Genomic DNA, 7,781 nt, shown 5'->3' with positions numbered 1-7,781 from the left:
CTGAAAAAATGACTGAATAATAACAAAGGTGTGCAGAAGATAGAGCACTGGGCCTGGACAGAGGAAGCACTGAGCATATAAATGCAATGGAACATTATCGTGCCATAAGAAGTAACATAGATAGGCAGCATGGATGACTGTGTGACCCTGAGGAAGTCACTTAGTATTCTAGGCAGCTCTCCAAGCCTTTAACTTGAAGAGAAGGTACCAATCTACATGGATATAAGGAGTTTTTCCTCCCCCAGGGGTTTCCTATTTTAATGAAATCATAGGTCCAGCCTTAATACTAAGAAACAATAAATTTGAAGATATGTACGCCCATATAAGAAAGGTGTGTCCACATGAGTTGTCTAAATGTAGTTAGCTCCCAGATAGCATGGATAGACATCTCTAGAATCTGACCCATCTCTGAAGAGAAGAAAGCCAGGGGCTTTGCCTCCCAGTAAGCTAAGTAGATGGGAGGGATAGGCAAGCCCCAGGAGTACCTTGAGGTTAGGTGTTCTTTTCTCTAGTTCTTAAAAGGAGTGTCAGACTAGAATCATATCTACACCTATCCCCAACTTCCCCAAATATATTGCTGGTCTAGAAGCACAATAAGTTTAGAATAAAAACTTCTTCTCTGGTCACTCTTACAATGAAGAATAGTTTTTAGCTTAACTTCTTCCCACCAAATACTGGTTACACAAAAGACAATTACAAATAGTGAATAGCAAGCTTACCCATCTATCCTTTGTTGTTGTTCAGTTGTTCCAGTTGTGTCCAACTCTTCATGACCCCATTTGGGCTTTTCTTGGCAAAGATACTGAAATAATTTGCTGTTTTCTTCACCAGTTCGTTTTATAGATGAGGAAACTGAGACAAACAGGGTTAAGTGACTTGCCCAAGGTCACACAGATAGTAAGTATCTGAGGCCAGATTTGAACTCAGGAAGATGAGTCTTCTTGACTTCAGACCCAGGACTCTATACACTGTGCCACCTAACTGCCCCACACCTATCTATCCTAGCAAAGAGTAAATAGAGTTAAGAGAAATTAAACTGATTGGAATATACAAGGAATATACCAATAAATTAGCTCTTTGGAAAATTAAGAGATAAAATCCCCAGGACAAGCCAACAAGAGGTCCTGATCTATTGCACTGAAGGGTAAATTCTCTCTGAATCTTCTAGGGAGGCAAGCTATGACATCAGTTCCACCCCTTACTCAGGTAGAAGCCATGACTTCCACACCGTCTCCACCAATCCAGAGTCCCATCTTCTCATCATGTAAGGTAACAGCAATGTTGCAAAGATGGTCAACTGTGAAAAGAATTGGCTACTCTGATCAATACAATGATCAGAGACAATTCCAAAGGACCCATGATGAAAAAAGGCTATCCACCTGCAGAAAGATAACTAATTAGCTCTGAGTACAAACTGAAGTATAATCTTCTCACTTTATTTTTCTTGCTTTTTTGGATATATAGCTAATATGGAAATATGTTTTGCATTATTTCACATGTATGATTGATATATTTCTTGTCTTCTTAGTGGGCTGGGGAGAGGTAAGGGGGAAGGAGACAATTTGGAACTCAAAATTTTAAAGGAAAAGAACGTTTAAAAAATAATTAATAAAATTTAAAAGGAGTTGCAGCTCTTTCCGCAAATGTAGCAACATGCAAGATGCCACAGGCTTTGTTGGAAGTTTTACTGTAAGAAGAATTCAGAGACATTTGGGAGACCTCAATAAACTGATGCAGAGAAGCCTAATCAAGAAAAGAATTTTACTTCTGACCACAATAACATAAAGGATAATGACACGGAAAGACATCAAAACTCAGATCAATACAGTGACCAGCTGTGTCTTCTGAAGACAGAGGTATGCTTCCTTCCTCTTGGTAGAAAGTTGATAGACTACAAATGCAGAATAAAGTATCTGCCATAACACACATCTACTGTTTTAATTCATTTTGTTTCACTGTACTTTGTATAAGAGGAGGTTCTATTGGGAAATCACACAAATTGTTTAAGCATAATAAAATGTTTATTTTTTAAAAGATTCAACTTAACATACATTTATTATTCGTTTATTAAGTGCCTACTACATAAAAGGCAAAATGGTATAGTCACGTATTCTGGTGAAAGTGCTCTCACACTTTTAAGTGCATTGTTATCATTTTCTCTGTCACTTTCTTAAATCTAGAAATCAACAAAACAATAAATCAAGCCTTAATTTGTAGAGTTTTCTGATTCTTCAAGGCTTGATAGAGCCACAAGTGTGAGAGACACTGTGGCAGTCACAAGATGTCGGAGGGGGTGCACGTGACCTCTGAAAGGCAGGAGCTTGGAGATGTGGAGGCCGACTCTGCCAGGCCGAAAGGGCTGACATGGCATTGAGCGCAGGGCCGTGGGAGCCGACTTTGCCAGGTTGGGAAAGGCCGACATGGCATTGAATGTGCCTTATCAACACGGACTCCTCTTAACACATACTCCTTTGCCCTGCACTTGGGAGAGTGCACGATTGGCTCCCGCATGGCATGTGACAGTAAGAAGAATGATAAGGATATTAGGGGAAAAGCAAGGGGAGGCTCCCTCCCTCTCTCTCTCTGTCCCGCTCTCTCTGTCCCACGGTTCCATTCTGCTTTGTTCTGATGGCCACACTGTTAAGATGTAACTGAATAAAGAGCAGCCTCGCTTGGTAACCTCCTTGTCCTTGGGTGTTCTGTGGGGGTGAGTTCTTCTTGGAGACAAGAAGCCGGAGACGTCCGAAGACCGGATATAAGGTAAGACAAGGCCGGAGGTTGCCAAGTGAGGCTGCTCTTTATTCAGTTACATCTTAACAGTGTGGCCATCAGAACAAAGCAGAATGGAACCGTGGGACAGAGAGAGCTGGACAGAGAGAGAGAGGGAGCCTCCCCTTGCTTTTTCCCTAATATCCTTATCATTCTTCTTACTGTCACATGCCATGCGGGAGCCAATCGTGCACTCTCCCAAGTGCAGGGCAAAGGAGTATGTGTTAAGAGGAGTCCGTGTTGATAAGGCACGTTCAATGCCACGTCGGCCTTTCCCAACCTGGCAAAGTCGGCTCCCACGGCCCTGCGCTCAAAGCCATGTCAGCCCTTTTGGCCCGGCAGAGTCGGCCTCCACATCTCCAAGCTCCTGCCTCTCAGAGGTCACGTGCACCCCCTCCGACATCTTGTGACTGCCACAGTGTCTCTCACACTTGTGGTTCTATCAAAGGCTCACACTGAAAATTTAACTGGTGGTTCTCAAAGGAACTCTGAGATGTGGCTTGAAAAGCTATGGCAAGCTACTGAACACCTTAGTACCCTTAGGCAACTTTCTAAGACTATAAATTGAAGAATGGTTGCTGATCAGCTTTGAGGGGAGTTCCCTATGTTAATGATTGGCATTACTCACAGGGACTTCCCTCCATTAAAGAAATCATATATCAAGACCAAAACAAATAACATATATGTACATGTATATTATACATATACCTTTGTATATAAGCATGCATAAACATTGAATGTGGTGTGCTTCTGGCAGTATATGGAGTAAAAGCTGTTTGACAAGTCTAGTTGCACCCTCTTGGCTACATCCTTATGATGATTGTACCTTTGTTCCCAGCCCCACCCTCTGGGCTCCACTATCTTTTTAGTAAAGGACCTCCTCCTAGCCCTATAGAGATGGGCTTCCCTTCTTAAAAATGGTGACCTGATAGAACTATGGTAGCTGCAGGGAAATTACCTGTGACATCACCTCAGAAACCAACTGCCACCTCCATCAACCAGCTCATTCAATGACCAGCTCTAGATTCACTTAATCTTCCCTACCTTGGGGAATAAAATCTCCTTTGTTTGACTCAATATTCAGCTGATACTTCCAAAGATTAGATGGGAATCCCTCTCTCTGTTTACCTGGCAGATTTCTTAGCTTTCTTTGAGCAAACAGAATGCAAAGAGGCCATTAATGAAAGGGTTAACCAAAGTTTAGCTTACTAGTAGCTTTAGAGGCAGGTGGACAGAAATGCAAAAGAGACTTGAAAGAAACAGCAATCAGCAGTGTGAGAAACACAGTTGCTCCTTAGGAGTGGGATTGTGGGAGGTAAAATTACCATCTTGGAATCAGTCCCAGCAATTTCAGCCACTGGAATCTGTCTAGATATTCCTCTATGCCTTGCAGTCCAGAATGGAGTCCAGAACTGGTTTCATTGATGTTTCTGATTCCATAGTCACTCTTCTCCCCAGTTTCTGCTAGCCTCTTGGCCTCTTGTTCCTCCCATTGGTCTCTGGTGAGACTGTTGCCTGGCACAAGCTCTCTGTGTGTCTCCACTTTCAGTCCTGGTGGCAGTGGCAGTGACCCACTTATGTGGGGTTCCTGGAAAAGCAATAGCAGTCCAGCGAGGGGCAGCGTAGACATCTTTGCCTCCTCCTTGGTGTATGTCTTCTCAAAATTTCTGATATCAAGCATGTCCTGCTTTTCCTCCTCCCTTAGGAAGAGAAGGAGCTACATTTTAAGTTACTATCTCATAGCTCTCCAAATGTTTAAATAGATATGCAATGGTGAATACCCAGTTACATTTATACAGTACAAGCTGTTGTACACACACACACACACACACCATACTAAGCACTGCAGATTAAAAATTTGGACAAGAGGTTTCAGAAGGAAAAAAACACAAGAGGAGGGTGGAGACAAGATAGCAGAGTAGAAGCACAAACCTTGCATGAGCTCTCGCTCCAATCATTTCCAATATATGTAAAAAATGACTCTAAACAAACTTTAAAGCTTCAGAACCCACAAAGTGACAGAGAGAAACAAATCTCCCACTGAAGGCAGCCTGGCAGGCCAGCAGAAAGGGTCTATTGCAGTGCTCTGGGAGCTGAATGGCCATCCTTTGTGAGCCATGGTTCCAGCTCCAGTGCGTCCCAGACCAGAGGCAGCTGGAACAAACTTCAGGAGAGTGAACCAACAGCAACTGTGGTAGTTTCCAGACTTCTCAACCCATAAACGCCAAAGACAAAGTAAAAAGTCAGTGTGTACCTCTGTTGGAACTGGGGGGGACAAAAGAGCTCAGTCTGGCCCCTGCCCCTGGGGCGAGAAGCCATGGAGGTGCAGCTGTGCAGCTCCACCATGTGGCTGCCTCAGGAGCTCCTGGCCTATAATTATAGGGGGATCAAGCAACCATTCAGAGGATAATTGCTCTTACTTTAACCTGCTTGGATCTGGCCCACAGTCTTGGGTGGTAGTCTTGGGGTGTGTGACCAGTGAGCCAGAGCTTATGGGGGCTGTAGAGAGTATACACTCCTCATAGCTCTGGCAGCTGTGAAAACCCCAGCAATTTGGGACAAAGCTCTTTCCATTCTAGAAGCAGAGTTCTACCATGGCAAAGAGCTCAAAAGTCAAATAATTGGCTGCCAATATGAGAAAGCAGAGGAAGCACAAACAGACCATAGAATCCTTTTATGGGGACAAAAAAGATCAAGGCATGGAGTGGGAGGAAGACAGTGAAGTCAGAACTCCTTCATCAAAAGCCTCCAAGAAAAATATGAATTGGTTACAGGCCATGGAAGAGCTCAAGAAGGATTTTGAAAATCAAGGAAGAGAAGTAGAGGAAAAATTGAGAAGAGAAATGAGAATGATGCAAGAAAATCATGAAAAGCAAGTCAACAGCCTGCTAAAGGAGACCCAAAAATACACTGAAGAAAATAACACCTTAAAAAATAGACTAAATCAAATGGCAAAAGAGGCCCAAAAAGCCAGTGAGGAAAAGAATGCTTTAAAAAGTTGAATTTGCCAGATGGAAAAGCAATTTCAAAAACTCACTGAAGAGAATAACCCCTTCAAGATGAGATTAGAGCAACTGGAAGCTAATGACTTTATAAGAAATCAAGATACTATAAAACAGATCCAAACAAATGAAAAAATAGAAGGCAATGTGAAATATCTTATTAGAAAAACCACTGACCAGAAAAATAGATCCAGGAGAGATCATTTTAAAATTATTGGATTACCTGAAAGCCATGATCAAAAAAAAAGAGCCTAGACACCATCTTTCAAGAAATTACCAAGCAAAACTGCCCTTATATTCTAGAACCAGAGGGAAAAATAGAAATTGAAAGAATTCACCAATTGCCTCTTGAAAAATATCCCAAGGGGTGACTAGGTGGCGAAGTGAATAAAGCATGGGCCCTGGAGTCAGGAAGACCTGAATTCAAATTCAGCCTCAGACACTTAACACTCACTAGGCATGTGATGTTGGGCAAGTCACTTAGCCCCATTGCCCTGCCTTCCCCCCTCCAAAAAGCCAAAAAAAAAGATCCCAAAAAGAAAACTCCTAGGAATATTATAGCCAAATTCCAGAGTTCCCAGGTCAAGAAGAAAATACTACAAGCATTCAGGAAGAAACAATTTGAGTGTTTTGGAAACACAATCAGGATAACACATGACCTAACAGCTTCTACATTAAAGGATGAAAGGGCTTGGAATATGATATTCCAGAGGTCAAAGGAGCTAGGACTAAAACCAAATATCACCTACCTAGAAAAACTGAGTATAATGCTTCAGGGGAAAATATGGTCATTCAATGAAATAGAGGACTTTCAGGCATTCTTGATGAAAAAAAAACAGAGCTGAACAGAAAATCTGACTTTCAAATATAAGAAGCAAGAGAAGCATGAAAAGGTAAACAGGAAAAAGAAGTCATAAGAAACTTAATAAAGTTGAACTCTTTACATTCCTACATGGAAAAACTATCATTGTAACTTATAAGACTTTTCTCAATATGAGGACAGTTGAAGGGAATATATATGTGTATATATATATATGTATAGGAGGGTGTATGTGTATATAAATATATATGTGAGTGTGGGCATATGTATGTTCATGTATACACAGACAGAGGACACAGGATGAGTTGAATATGAAGGGATGATATCTAAAAAATAAAATTAAGAAGTGAAAGGAATTTATTGGGAGAAGGAGAAAGGGAGAGATAGATTAGGGTAAATTATCTCATATAAAAGAGATAAGAGAAAACTGTTACAATGGAGAGGAAGAGGAGGAAGGTGAAAGGGAATGGGACAACCTTACTCTCATTGAATTTGGCTTAAGGAGGGAATAATATACATACTCAATTGGGTATCTTACCCTAAAGGAAAATAGGAGGATAGGGGATAAGAGGGGGGATGATAAAAGAGAGTTCAGATTGGGGGAGAGAGTAGTTAGAAGCAAACATTTTTGAAAAGGGATAGGGTCAAAGGAGAAAATTGAATAAGTGGGGGCTAGGATAGGATAGAGGGAAATATAGTTAGTCTTTCACAATATAACTACCATGGAAATGATTTGGGTAACTACACATGTACAACCTATATTGAATTGCTTACCTTCCCAGTGGGGGTGAGTGAGGAGGAAAGAAGGGAAAAAAATCTGTAACTCAAAGTTTTAAAAACAAATGTTTAAAAAAAATTTGTTTTTTACATGCAACTGGGAAATAAGATATACAGTCACTGAGGTATAGAAATCCATTTTGCCCTACTAGAAAGTTAGGGGAGGTGATGGGGGAGGATATAAGAGAAAACAAATTGGGGAAGGGGTATTCAGTAGGTTTGCTATTTTGGCATGGGGGGTAGGGGAAAAATGGAGAGAAAAAATTGTAACTCAAAATGTTGTGGAAATGAATGTTGAAAATGAAAAATAAATAAATATGAAAAAAAGAAAGAAAACCACAAGAGGAAGACAGAAGGAGTTTGAGAATAAAGTTATTTTGGATAGGAAGGTTAAAATTAAGAAAAGAATATGC

Source organism: Petaurus breviceps, unplaced genomic scaffold (assembly GCF_028583685.1).
Source record: "Petaurus breviceps papuanus isolate PSGF00001 unplaced genomic scaffold, PetGlider_PUasm1.0 90700, whole genome shotgun sequence".
Classification (NCBI taxonomy): Eukaryota; Metazoa; Chordata; class Mammalia; order Diprotodontia; family Petauridae; genus Petaurus; species Petaurus breviceps.
Note: the sequence above shows the minus strand (reverse complement) of the source record.